The 15,407-nt window shown below is 40.2% G+C and overlaps 1 protein-coding gene across 7 annotated transcripts in view; it reads left to right on the plus strand.

Annotated features, from left to right (window-relative positions):
* The window catches only part of LOC146798903 (uncharacterized), a 161,383-nt gene that overhangs the window by 20,023 nt on the left and 125,953 nt on the right, over positions 1-15,407 (plus strand). The window contains exon 2 of one of the 7 annotated variants that reach the window (XM_085626253.1): positions 841-946. The exons of 4 other annotated variants lie outside the window; for them this stretch is intronic. The gene's annotated coding sequence lies outside the window, so the exon portion shown is untranslated. 2 more of the 7 variants (XM_085626255.1, XM_085626251.1) reach the window with 2 other exon arrangements.

Below are 15,407 nucleotides of genomic sequence, written 5' to 3' on the forward strand. Positions count from 1 at the left end.
TTTAAACCCAGGAGGAGACCTCCGCTCCGCCCGCGGAGTGTGGGGAGATTTGCCTCCTCCGCGTTCCGTGGAGAACGCGGAGGAGGCAAATCTCTGCACATTCCGCAGCGGAGCAGAGTTGGCCAACCCCCGCCTCCCCCCCCCATATTGATAAGTAATTCTACATTACTTAAAGTAAATTAAAACCACTTACCTGCACTGCGTCATCCCCGGGCTGCCCTCCTCCTCTTCCTCGCTGTCTGGATAATCCTTGAGAAAACAGCGCATGCACGGGCGCGCAAGCATGTGCACTTTTCTCAAGGTTTATCCAAACGGTGAGGTGGAGGAGGAGAGTAACCCGGGGACGCTGCAGTGCAGGTAAGTGGTTTTAATTTACTTTAAGTAATGTAGAATTACTTTTTAATATAGAGGAGGTGGAGGCAGGTGGCGCAGCAGAGTTTGTTCGCAACTCTGTGGACCTCTGCGTAGCCGCGCTCTGCCCACTACGCCCAGGGTTAGGTATTTTATTCATTGTTTTGTTTTATGTGGACCTCATCTGAGTTCCAAATCATGAATAAAAATTTAATTGAATTAAATTGAGTGGGCTGGACGAGGTTTTTGCCATAATGAGATTTTAAACACTGAATGTTTTATAGATGCCTTAACAGAGTTAGGATGACCGGCAAGGGAGTTTGACACACATGCTTTTCGCACTGGGGCAGTGACCGACTCTAGTGTCAGGGTTGGTTCATTGGAAGAGATAAGGAGGCAGGGTAGGTTAAGATCAGATTGTTACAGAAGTTATGTGAGACCTCTTTGGGCATTAACAGATCAGTGACATTATGTTGTTGTTTCTACTAGGTTCTGTTGCCGGTCTAGAGTTGCTCTATGTGGTGTTTACATACATCCTTCTGCTCGTGCAGCTTTATTAGAATCTGGAATGTTTCTAGATGAAAGTTCTTATCTGGTGAGTTACTCCCTGGTAGCTGATGAATGAGGTGTTTTCTTATTAAACCTCTTAATGAACCTGAATACAAAGTTTGAGTGTTATTGAAGATTCTTCACTGGCGACGAGCGGAGAAAGAAAAGTGTTTAAAAAGGAGAATACCTCAACATCACAGCGATCTAAAAAGGAAAGCAAAGGAGAAGAAATCGATCCGGTCGTAATTGGAATTGAACTCAAGTGGAATATAAAACTGCGGGTGGATCGGACTCGCAAGGTACATTTAAATTGTTTGAGTATTGTTGGAAAGATAGTCACAAAGAAAAATAAATTCTGGCACATTCAAGAATTAAATAATGAGGAGGTAGTAGTGATTCTGAGCGAAGATTTAAAAGGCACGCTTGGTGATAGTTGTGTGAAGATATAAAAGGCTCATTTTCACGTAAAAAAAAAGATTTATGAAAATATTCGTTTTGACTTTAAACTAAACGGAAGGTACGCTCGCGTCATTAAAAACACACTGTTAGAGAGACGCGAGGCAGTGGCTTTGTTACACTTCACTGTGAAGACACGCTGAGTTAAACGCATAAAAACTAGTTTGTTCTATACCTGTGTACGAATGACATTGAAGTTTTGCTACAGAAATAAAAGCCGAAGTAGGGAAATAAGAGTAAAGCATGCAATCGTCTACCTTTTAAGGAGAAAACTTTCTTTGTCCCTCGGTCGACCACATGGATTTGAATCCGGTGGAGTAGCTGACATTCGAGTACTCGTTCTCCTTGTTATGAGTCATCGTGTCAGTTTTCAGGAAGTGAATCCGATTGGTGCCAAGAAGGGTAGTGTCAGAACAAGTCGGAAATAACCATTTCTGTTAATATTATTTAAATATACTTTGAGAAAACGTTATCATTCAGTTCTGTACCATCACTCTATTTAGAATATTTTAATGGTTATTATTTAGCATATTATTCATGTGCGTAAAGATTTTACTTATTTTTTATTTTAAAAGAGACATCAGAGCAAATTTAAACAAAATGCAGAATGTCACTGCACCACCATTTTTTTTAAGTGACCCAGGTGAACCAACAATATAATGGAGCAAATGGAAAAAAAATTGTGCACATTATGCAAGGGTTTGCGGCACAAATCTTAGTGCAGAAAGAAAGTGTTCACTTTTATTACACTGTTTAGGAGGTAAAGGTCAATAAGTTTTAGAGAATTTGCCAACATTATCTGCTCAGGAACAACGTGGTTTAGATGAGTATGAAATTTGCATTTTACTATTAGACAGACACTATTTGCCACGTGTCAGCACCATAATGGAGAGGTATCATTTTGGTTTGAGAGATCAAGGAATCGGTGGAAGAGTATATAACTGGGTTGCGTAAATTAGCCTCAACTTGTAAATTTGGAGGTGCAATCGAAGAAAGAATACGTGATCAATTTGTCCTTAAATGCAGAGAGGAGAAAATTAGAGAAGAGCTTTGGCTCAAAGATGAACCACCTCTAGAAGAAGTAATTGGTATTGCAAAGAAAGTTGAACACATGTTAAAATGTGTAAACGTGTTGAAAGGTGACAAAGCCAAAAGTCAAGCTGTTGTAGAAGAAGTACAAGAGAAAGTTTGTCAAATTAAAAGTGAGAGAACTCCTTTAAAGGAAGGAACTAAGGATGATACGGTGGTCATTTTAGTACTTAGATCTGTTTTTAACTGCGTAACTTTTTTTCCTAGTTCGTCTAGGAGGATGGATAGTTCTTCCACAATTAAAAGAATAAGGTCCAAGGAACATTTATTTAAGATGGCATACCAGCGTTCAGTGAATCTCGTGTTATTTTTGCAAAGGGTAGACTTTAAAGGAATACGTAATCCCCTGGGTATTCGTTGGACTTTGTGGTAGCGGATCAGGGTGCTGGCATGCAGTCTCTGATTGATCTCGCGTTTGGCAGTGAATAATAGTTGTTTGATTAAGGATTGAGCTGAAGCGGTGGTTGAAGTGAAACTTTCTGTGTCCTGGATCAATGCGTAAATCCGATTAGTTTCTTCTGTTGAAAAACCAAATATTTCTGCTCTGTTTGCTGTGAGATTTGCGATGTCGTCGTAAGACATGTTCAAGTAGGTGCACACCGTGTAGGTTAGAGGGACAATAAATGAAGATAGAGTATACGGTTGCACTCTGGTGTAAAGTAGAAATATAATAGTTGATCCTAGTGAATAAACTTAGGTGCTAGTGAGTCCACCTCCTAACCTCAGAGGTGTGAACGGAATAGTGTAGAAGCAGCGTCTTAAGGAAAAGACGACCTCACGTCAGCACTCAAATGGCGGAACTCCGCTTAAGAAAGAGGTATATACTTTGTATAGTTGCTTGTAGTGACTTTAATTCATCTGTAGTCACGTATGATACATCTCATACTCAAACTATAAATTCCATATAGGTGAACAACGCTGTTAGAAAATCAACTGGTTTGAAAATGGTCTTTTCAGATATCCCGATGCATTTCGGGACTCGCCCTTCGTCAGGGGGGTGTATTTCTACAAGAAAAAATATAGGGGAATTGAGCAAAGGTCCAGGACAAGAAACAAGTGGGGTTTAGTAAAGTGAAATGAGCCGAAGCGTCAATTGTCAGGAGTGAATTTAGGGTTGCAAAGTGTTCACTCGGTGAATGTTAAACGATAGGGAGGCGTAGATCAGTGGACCGTAGGCTAACGGAAAGAGGCTGGTGGAAAAAAGTACCCAATATAATTACATGAAAAGATAACGTAACGGGGTGTTTTGACAGGAAACCAAAAGGTAAACCATATGTTACATAGTTGAAAACCAGTGAAATAAAGTACGAGCGAAAGTGAAAAGTTTAGAAAAAGGAACATGCGGGTAAGTCAGTGGAGAAATACCTGAAAAAAAACCGCCGAAGCTTCTTAGATGAAGTCTCATCGAAAGGTGATGCAAATCCGATGATACTAAACCCCACTTGTTTCTTGTCCTGGACCTTTGCTCAATTCCCCTATATTTTTTCTTGTAGAAATACACCCCCCTGACGAAGGGCGATTGTTTTAGACATGAAATTTGACTCTTGCTCACATATTACCATTATTTCAAGTGAAACATATGCTAAGTGGTTTCAGAAGAAAAACAAACTTTCAAGAATGGATATAAATCCAGGTGGATATGGAGGACAACCCATAAGTATGTTGGGTTATTTAAATGCTTGTATTGAAATAGAAAAGAATATTATTGTTGGGAAAATGTATGTATCAAAAGTTGGTGACAGTTTAATTGGATGGCCACATCAGCGACAATTAGGTGTAATGTTAAATCCTAATGCTGATCCCCAAATACAAATTCATGAAATTGGTTCTGAAAGTAACAAATTTGTAAGAGAATATCCTTGTTTGTTTAGGAATGATCTAGGATGTCTTAGGGGTTATAAACATCACATTAAGTTGAGAAACAATGCTGTTCCAGTTGTAGCAAAAGTGAGGAAAATACCTATTGCTGTTCAAGGAAAAGTTGAACTAGAATTGGATAAACTTCAGAAACAGGGCATAATTACTCCTGTAGAGGCGTCTGAATGGTTGGCGCCAGTTGTTATTGCTAACAAACCTAGTGGTGATATTAGGCTCAGTATTGATTTGAGATCCCTTAATAAAGAAGTTGTAGTTGATACATTTCCTCTCCCTAACATTGATGAATTGTTATCTTCTTGGGGAGATGCGAAAAATTTTACAACCCTTGACCTCACTCAAGCATATCATCAGATTGAACTGACGCAGGAGTCTCAAGATCTAACAGCATTCATCACTCCCATGGGTGCTTTCAAATATAAAAGGATGCCGTTTGGTTTAGTGTCTGCTGCCTCAGTTTTTCAAAGAGTCATGGCCTCAATTTTGAAAGGTATCAAAAATGTGAAATGTTATCAAGATGATCTACTTATTTTTGGATAAGATCAAAAAGAACATGATGAGACCCTGAGATTAGTTTTAAAGAGATTAGAAGTTGCTGGTCTCACTTTAAAATTTGAAAAATGTAAGTTTTCGGTACATGAAGTAAATTACTTAGGACATTGCATATCTGCATCAGGAGTTGTTCCTAAAAAGAGTTGGTGAATACAATCTTAAATTTAGCTTCCCCTAAGAGTAAAGAAGAAGTTATTTCTTTTTTAGGCATGGTTGAATATTATGGAAAATTTGTACAAAATTTAGCAAGCAAATCGTGCAATTTAAGAAGTTTGCTTGGGGAGAACAAAGAATTTATTTGGTCGGATGAATGTCAGAATGAATTTGAAGCTATAAAAAAAGACCTAATTATTGCACCCAATTTACAGGCTTTTGTTCCAAGTGATGAAACTATAGTTGTAACTGATGCTAGCTGTAAAGGTATGGGTGCCATTTTAAAACAGCATAAAGATGGAAAAGAAAAATGGATTGCATGTGCATCAAAAAGTTTACGGGGCGCAGAGAAAAAATTATTCCGTAATTGAAAAAGAGACGTTAGCCATTTTCTGGGCCCTCAATCAATTTAGAAACTTCCTTTGGGGTTTACATTTCAAAGTTTGCTCTGATCACAAACCTTTTGAAAGACATTTTTGCAAAGAAGGGTTTAGATTTTATTTCATCAAGAATAAGGAGATGGGTTATTGGATTACAAGATTTTAATTTTTCTGTTGAACATCTTCCTGATATTGACAATATGTCTGCAGATTGTCTTTCTCGTTTAGTCTGTGATATTGATGATGAGAAATTTGAGGAGGAAATATTGGAAGAGGAAATTAGTGTTTGTGAAGTCACTGAAGGAGTTATACAGGAACTTGAGTGGAAGAATGAAGTCAAAAAAGATGATGAAATAATTAAAGTTATAAACATGATTAAATCTAAATCTTCTTTTGATAACTCTTTGTCTAAAGTATGGCATTTGGTTGCAGATGAATTATCTGTTGACAAAGAAATTTTGTTAAGAGGTACCAAGCTAGTTCCCCCCTTTTCTCTTAGGGAAAGATTGATAGAAGAAGCGCATCAAGGTTACTTAGGTATTGTGAAAACTAAAGAAAGGCTTAGGTCTTCATTTTGGTGGCCTGGAATGGATCTCGAAATTGAGTGAAAGGTGAGAGAGTGTTTGCAATGTAGGGTGAGTGATAAGATTCTCACACCTCAGACTCCTCCCATGGTATGTAGGAATGTACCTAATGGTCCATGGGAGGATGTTGCCATCAACATTGTGGGTCCTCTAAGTGGTGAACATCGCACTCCCTATCTAATTGTTTTGATCGATCTTTATTCTAGATGGGTCGAGTTATCGTCTGTTTCTTCTTCGTGTGTAATTTCATTTTTGAACGTTATTTTTAGAAGAGAGGGTTATCCTAAAACTCTTTTGTCTGATAATGGGCCACAGTTCTGTTCTGGTATTATGAATGAATTCTTATTATCCTGTTGAATTGTTCATAAGAAATGCTCAGTCTATCATCCAGAAACTAATGGAGCAGTAGAAAGGTTCAACAGAGTAATAAAGGAAAATATTCAACTCTCAAGAGTAAACTCTCTCAATTGGAAAGAAGAACTGCAAAAATGCATATTAGCTCATCGTTTCACTCCCCACACGTCCACACGTAAATCACCATTTGAGTTGTTTAAAGGCAGAGCTCCCAATACCAGTTTATGTCCAGCTTGGATGTTTTGGGGTAAAGGTATCAAAGATAACAGTGTTTGTCCTTGGAGATTAAGAGAAGAGAAGCTTCAGTTAAAAAATAAATTAAGTTATGATGAAAGGAAGAGTGTCAAAGATGTTATTGTTAAAGTAGGTGATATGGTGCGTGTAAAAGCTCCTGTAGGAGCTTTATCTTGGTCTAAATTTACTGCCCCTATGAGGGACATTTAGGGCCTCATGTAGGAAGCCTAATACCGGCCGGTAACGGCCGATTTTCGGTAAATATACCATTACCGACCGGTATTTAGGCTTTTGAGATGTAGGGGGATCATTTCATGAATCGGTATTTACCGAATCGGTAAAATTACCAAATCGGTAATTTTACCGATTCGGTAAATACCGAATCATGAAATGAGATGTAGGGGGAGTGTGTGGTGGGTGTGGGGATTCGTTATTTACCACCAACTAAAGGTTGGTGGTAAATAACGAATAGGTGTAAAAAAGCATTTTTGTGCACGTTTAAGTGTGCAATGTGGCAGACTTACATGCCCTTAGGGCATGTATGTGCGCCACATGTGCACACATGGCCGAATCAGGGGTGCAACAGGGTGTCAATGTGACACCCTGCCACCCTTGCATGTGCTCCCCCCATTACCGAATCGGTAATGAGGCATACCTTCCCATCAATGGGAAGGTATGCCTCATTACCGAATCGGTAAACACCGATTCGGTAATTACCGAATTTCTACGAATCCGTAATTTTTACCGCATAAATACCTACATAGCATTTACCACTTCATAAATACCGAATCGGTATGATTCGGTATTTATGAAGTGGTAAATGCCAGGCCACCTATATGAGGCCCTAGGTGTTTTAAAAATTCAGTGAAACTAGAAAATGGCAAGATTTGGAATTTGAACCGTGTTGCAATTCTTAAAAATAATTCTTTCTTGTGTAATTCTGATAATAATTTGGATTTGCATTCACATGTTTCAAATAATTCATATCCGCAAGTCACATGTACCTTTGTATCTGAAAGACTATGTGGTGTAAACGTTTACATGAATGTCATTTTTATTTTTATTTTCTTCATGTTTTTGGAACTTCATGTATTTAGTTCTCATGCTACACTTTACTGCAGTCTATACTTTTGTTATTGGAAAGAAGATGTGTGGTGTTTACATACATCCTTCTGCTCGTGCAGCTTTATTAGAATCTGGAATGTTTCTAGATGAAAGTTCTTATCTTGTGAGTTACTCCCTGGTAGCTGATGAATGAGGTGTTTTCTTATTAAACCTCTTAATGAACCTGAATACGAAGTTTGAGTGTTATTGAAGATTCTTCAATCTACTTTTAGCGTGGCTCTGTGGCTATTGATTTATAAAGTGGGTAGCAAAACAAGCAGAACGGAGATAGTTTGGAAGACATTTGGCATTTGATGACACAAAAGTACAGATACACTGGTGGGGTAGGGAGAGCATGCTTTGGCAGAGTTATTGTCTTTGTTGATAGATTTGTTTAAGAGTAGAGGGTGCCAGGATGTGTTGCTCATCCATTTGTGTGAACATGACACGACTTGGTGCAGTTGAAGGGTTTAGGAAAACATATGCCTTACATTGTGGGCTACAAGACTTAACTATGGGCGACAATATTTAAAAGGGAGGGTTTTCCCTGCCAAATGGGTTATAAAAATATTTTTAAATAATTTATAATAAAGTTTAACTTTTTTCATTTTCCCTATGCTTTACAATGGGGAGAACTCCACCCCAACTGTGAAGTCTCCCAATGGTATAGTATAGGGAAAAGTAAAAAAGTTTATTTAATTAAAAAAAATGTGAATATATTTTTATGTTCAATATTAATTTAAATTGGGGGTGGTGCTAGAGAGCCCACGGCAAGATAGCCGCACTTTAGTGTAGCTCTGTGGGCTGGGGAGCAATATCTGATGAATATCCGTCTACAAGGCTAACATCCACTCACTATGTCGGGGCCAGGTACATGTGAGCTACTGATGACTGTGAAGAGCTACAAATTAGAAGCGGAGACTGCCAGCTACCTGGAAAAAACGAACAGAGCAGGGTGGCCACACGTGCCCAAGCAAGGCAAGATAGCAGAAGACGCCCAACTGTGGGCCATAGGGGGGGGCTACTGAACGGTGGTGAGGTCTCTTAATGCAACCTGGGGGGTCTCTGGCTGCCACGACGACTGCTGTTGAGTGCAGAGCCCGAAGGAATGGACTGCCCCTTGCCTGCCAGACCGAGCCAAGATGAGCTGCTGGGTTGCCGGCAGCGACATTGCACGGCCTTCCTGATGGTAGGGGGCTGCAGCGATGGACTCCCCGGGTGGACGGAGGTTCCCTAGGGGGTGGCGGCTCATCTTGTTGTTGCAATGCTGGAACACTAATGGTGCTGACGGAGGGTCTAAGTGGAACCCCGGGCGCATGAAGCTGAAGTGCTGGTAGCGGTGCCTGAGAGATTGGGCGTAAAAGAGACACGCAGCTGGGAGGCAAGGAGAGACACTGGGCCTTGAGCTTTGGGACAGCCCTGCTATGCTGTCGTGCTGCACTGAATTGGACCCCTGGGTGCCAGGCTTGGGGCTCCACACAGGGGAACTGTTGAAGGTGCTGAGGCTCTGTGATGGAGGTGACACAGCATGAGAGACTGCTGAAGAGATGAAATCCAACACCAAAAGATGAGGGAAAGTTTTCTTTATTTTTGTTATTCCATACACCTCAGCCTGCTTCCCAACTTCAGCCTCACACCAACTCCCCTCTTTTCAAAACCCAACATTCCTGGCATGGAGCTTTGAGAGAGCAGATTCTAACATAACAGAATGCTCTCAGTCTGAGGGTTCTTTATACCTCTTACAATGACAATATGGATAAGGACAGGGTATCGCACATCTCCCTCCCAATGAATGCATTGGATGACATACCTAAAATAACACAATAAGTATAAAGAAACAGTTTGCAAACTTATTAAAGTTTACTAAAGATGCATTTACACCAAAAGTCTAATAAATAACATTTTGAGAATATAAATGACAAGATTAAAAACGCATTTACTCAAAAAGATTCATAAATAACATTTTGTGAATATAGATGACAAGATTATCTAACTCAAGATGTAGTCATTCATATGCTTTGGTTTGACTCGTTGCCTCAATCAACTTTTCCTTCCTACACCCTTCTCCTCCACAATGCCATGATCATTCACCTTGCCGCTGTTTTCTTGACCACCATTCGAACAAAACTCAGTCAGTTTCGTAACTCTGTTTCGATTCCTCAGTCTATGATCTTCTGTCCTGACAGCATTCTTAAAGACTTTGATTACCTTCATGGGTAGCAAGAACTTTGAACCTTGTGAGGAAATTCCTTTGCGAGGATTTATGATTTTGACAAAATCCCCCACTTTGCCAACGGTTTCCTTCACCGCTTTTATTATATCAAATCTCATCTTATTCTCACACATCTTCTTTTCTTCCTTCTCAATTCTCTCCTTGTCATCCTTCATGCGCCCCAAACCTTGTGATTTCTCCATCCCCCAAAAGGGACACATTGTGGAACACGCCTTCCTTTTGAGAAATAATTCAAAATAAGTTCTCCCTGTCATAGAATGAGGTGTGAACCTATAATCCACAACCTTCTTCAAAATTTCAGTATTCCAACATTTCTGATTAGATTAGATTGTTTCCTTGAGCACGCTGTTGAATCTTTCTACCATCCCATTCGTCTCTGGGTGATTAAAGGGCAGACCTTTTTATGAAATATGCCTCTATCGCTCAAATACTTGCCCATCTCTTTAGAGTAAACTGAACCCCATTGTCAGACAATAAGTTAGATGGAAAGCCTTCATTTTCAACAAAGTTGTCTAAAAATTTAATGACATCCTTGGTTTCTACTGAGATGGTAATCATGACTTCTGGCCATCTAGAATACACGCCCAGAAGTACTATCAAATACTTATCTACACGAGCATACCTGATGGGACCCACAATGTCAATAGCTACTTCTTCCCATGCCTCTTTGGGAAGTTTCCTTAGTGTCATGGGTTGAACTCTGGGTTTCAAAATCTTGCCACTTTTACCCCACTCGACACACTCTCTTACACTTCTTTCGAAACTAATGTCCATTCCTGGCCACCTAAGGATTTCTTTAGTCTTGGAAATGCCTGGGTGATTAACATGTGCAAAATTGACCAATTGTTTTCTTAAACTAACCGGGGGGATCAATTTAGTACCTCTCATCAACAACCCATTCTTACATGCTAGCTCCTCCCTTACTTTGGAAAACTTGCACCAACTATTTTTGATGCCACACATCACATCTTGTAGCGCTTCATCCTTTTCAAGCACACTCATCCATTAATCTTCCTTAAGTATACCCTCATTGACCAAATAAACAGCATATTCATCAAAGTCATGCAATTCCTCTTCAACTATATCTTGCTTAGAGATATCTCTGCTAGTCAAATAAGAACAACAGTCAGCCAAGTTGTTCTTCGCTCCTGAAACATACAACACTTGAAAGTCAAACTCTTGGAGAGCTACAACACTTCCTTCTCAATTACAGAATAATTATTTTCCGCCCCTCTCAAGCTCTTTGAGTGAAACAAAATAGTCCTTTCACCTCCTTTCTGTCTTTGCAACATTACGGCTCCTAACCCTGTGGAACTGGCATCTGTCATAAACGTGATATCTTGCCCTGGCTCAAAACTTCCCAGTGAGTTCGCTTTGGTCAACAAACACTAAGACAAATTCTCTTTCACACACTGAGTCCCAGGAAAATCCAACTCCTTTTTAAAAAAACTGTCTCATGTTGTGCGTCTTATCAGCAAAGTTGGGAACAAATTTAGCATAGTTCTCTAACGTCCCTAAGAATTTGACTACTTTCTTCCTGCTGGTAGGAGTGGTCAAATTATTAATTGTTTACACCAACTCCTTCTTGGGTTCAATACCTATAGCAAAGATTGTCGCCGCACAATTGCGCCCACTTCTCCCAGTGTTGGTACTGCACGACCAGTTGGGCTTTGTTTCTATGTCTTCCACCTCACATAATTTGCGCACACTCTTTGGGGACCTTCATCAATTGGATCCCAACATGGACGCGGCAGTGGTGGTGTTAGACGCTGCAAAAGTGTTAGGTTCTTTACCGTGAGAATATATGTTTATGGTACTTCACCGTATGGGTATGCCACAGACCTTTGTGAGATGAATACGTCTGCTGTACGCAGACACGGAGGCAAGGATTCGCACTAACGGGGATATTTTGGATCTATTCAAGATAGGTAGGGGCACAAGGCAGGGGTGTCCACTGCGTCCAATATTATTTGCAATGGAGTTGAAACCTTTGCCTGTATAATATGGCAGAGACATGCAGAGGCAGCATTAAGGTTCCGTCAGCAGCCCCTTGCCATCTCTCTATATGCAGTGAACATGGTGCTCTATGTTCGTGACCCAACTATAAACTTAAGTCAAACAAAAACAGGAGTACACCCGTATACCCAAATGAGACCGGGTAATATATGGCAACAATAACAATGTCTCAACAGGTAATTCACATAAAAGGACTGTTCAATAAGTAAGCAATCATATAGCACAAGGAAGGACAAGGGAGACCAAGAATGAAAGGATGTTATTCCACATATAAGAGCACATAAATACAAATTAAATTGCAGTAACCATATCAACCAAAGTGCACTGAAAGTGTAGGGTGAATAAACGGCGCAGTGACAACTGTGGTGAGAAGAACAACGACCAACGGCGCAAAACAATCAATGCAATATTGTGGGTCAACAAAATTATTATGCATTCATAAACATAATTTCTTCATTTCGAGGTTGACCATTAAACAAGCCATAAATTGCGTTGTAGGATCGACGGCGTTTCAACCTCTATTATTCGAGGTCATCATCAGGATGATGGTTACATAACTCTTTTAAAAGTGCTCTATAGATATAAAGAGACAGGAAAAAATCAATACCATACACCCAAAATAATAGTGTAAACAAAGAGAGAAGAGGGAAAACAGTAATGGAAAAAAGGGGGGGGGGGTGTAGGGTACCTGGTATCAATAAATGGGATTCAGAGAATACCAAAATCCAAAGGTAGGTCTAAAATCCCACGCTCCTGCTTCATTGTCTGGTAGGTGTTAATTTAAATTAGCCTGTCGGATAGTCCCGATGCGTTGAAACAATTCTTCGTTACAATCCCCGTTTTCCTCTTTTCTCATCCTGCAGGTCATTGCCTTCACCTGCGTGTATTCTTATTTCTTCTTCTCCTTCCTCCCCCTCTTTGTTGAAGCTGGACTACGTGTTGGTAAGTCCCCTTTTTCCCCTTTTTTCCCTGCACCCCTTCTCCCCCACTCACCCCCCCCCCCCCCGTTTTCCCTCAAATTCCTAACACTGGCCTTGGCGTTGTCCAATTGTTTCTCCATAGGAGTTTACCCCGGATTTTAGACCTACCTTTGGATTTTGGTATTCTCTGAATCCCATTTATTAATACCAGGTACCCTACACACCCCCCCCCCCCTTTTTCCATTACTGTTTTCCCACTTCTCTCTTTGTTTACACTATTATTATGGGTGTATGGTATTGATTTTTTCCTATCTCTTTATATCTATAGAGCACTTTTAAAAGAGTTATGTAACCATCGTCCTGATGATGACCTCGAATAATAGAGGTTGAAACGCCGTCGACCCTACAACGCAATTTATGGCTTGTTTAATGGTCAACCTCGAAATGAAGAAATTATGTTTATGAATGCATCATAATTTTGTTGACCCACAATATTGCATTGATTGTTTTGCGCCGTTGGTCGTTGTTCTTCTCACCACAGTTGTCACTGCGCCGTTTATTCACCCTACACTTTCAGTGCACTTTGGTTGATATGGTTACTGCAATTTAATTTGTATTTATGTGCTCTTATAGCGATTCCTTATTTTGCTCTTGCATTTAAGGAATCGGAAATACCGATTCCTTAAGTGTAATGTACGTAGCACTAAAAATAGTGTACTTCAGCCTTAAGGAATCGCTAATTACCACCAACTTAAAGTTGGCGGTAAGTAGCGCTTTCCTTTTAAAAAGCACTTTTTTGCTTTTTTTAAATGTGCCATGTGGCTCACATCCATGCCCTTAGGGCATGTATGTGCGCCACATGTGCACACATGCACATTTCAGGGGTGCAACAGGGTGTCCTTTGGACACCCTGGCACCCCTGAAATAGCTCCCGCTGTTAGCGATTCATTAATACCGATTCGCTAATAGTGAATATCTTCCCATTCATTCCTACGGGCCTCCTAGCCCATAGAAATGAATGGGCAGGTATTCCTTAATAACGGATCTCAATTACAGATTCGTTATTAAGGAATGTTAAGGAATCGCTAATATTTTAGCGATTCCTACCTACATTCCATTTAGCGAGTCCTTAATAGCGATTCGGTAAAAATCGCTATTAAGGACTCGCTAAATTTGAAGTTACCTACATATAGACTTAGGGAGGCAGCGAAGGCACTGTTTCCACAGTTCCCAGAAGCACCACCAACGCTGATGAATAGGTACAGTAAAACCAGAATTTGTGACTTTTTCTTGTATTGGCCCAACAGCTCTTACAACATCCCCAAATAAAGTCAATTCACATGCATTTATGTGAAAACCAAAAAATTGTGATGTTCCACATTCAAGTGGACTACGTTGAGTGCACACACCAAAATTAACCCAATAAATCAACCAGAAACCTGCAGTGCTTCATTTGTAAAACAAATAAGTGCCAACACCCAAATAATTGCACAGCCATGCACTGCAGTTGTCATCTACCACAGCCCCTATTGCTACTGTTGAATGCCAACCACAGATCACACTCAAACATGTGCAATGTTTTGGATTATTCCAGGTCACCTCACACTATAGGAATGTCCTGGATTTCCTAGCTTGTGATGTAAAAGAGTTCAACTTTCCACTGATGCACTCTTATCAAAAATATAGACACACAACGCCACCAGGTGGTGGCCTTTGAAAATTATGTGCCAGTGTTAAGAAATGACTGTTGGTGCTGAGCACCAGAAAACACTGGCCCAAACTACGAACTGCCTATGTTATCTGACTAAGAATCATAGGTTAGCTATCTGAGGAGCAGCAATGTAAGAGGTGTAGCCCCCAGAGTTCATGCTTTATATTCAGAAAGACTTCTGATTCCATTACCTTGTATTGGATTTTATTTAGAAAAAGTGAAACAAGTGCTAGTCTTCAAACAACCTTCTATCTGTTTATCAATCAAAGGATATAGCACTAAATTCTACACAATCAATAAACTGTATACATGAACAGACCAGCGATATAGTATACAAACCAAATTCATTAGTGTAATAAAAGTTAACTTGGGGATAGTTTCAGGTCAGATTGGGACAGAAAATAGGCGTGCAGCAAAATAACAGCAGCCTGCACTAGTGAATGACATGTTATCTGATCACAGCCACCGATGACATCCAAACCCTCCTTGACTGAGGAGAAACAGCAGCTCTAATCCTCTTCAACCTCTTGGCAGTCTTTGACACAGTATCACTCCACACACTGATCGAAAGACTCCACTAGATCATCATCAAACAGGAAGCACTCAGATGGATTGTCTCCTTCCTCACTAGAAGAACTCATAGGATCCGCCTAAAACCATACATCCCCCAACCCAAAGAAATCGCCTGTGGTGTACCGCAGGGTTCATTCCCAAGCCCCACTCTCTTCAACATCTACATGATGCCACTCACCAACATAGTCAGATCCCACGGACTCAACATAATATCCTAAGCAGATGGCACCCAACTGATTTGCTCACTCACCGACTACCCTACTACCAACAAGC

This window comes from Triturus cristatus, chromosome 9 (assembly GCF_964204655.1).
Source record: "Triturus cristatus chromosome 9, aTriCri1.1, whole genome shotgun sequence".
NCBI lineage: Eukaryota > Metazoa > Chordata > Amphibia > Caudata > Salamandridae > Triturus > Triturus cristatus.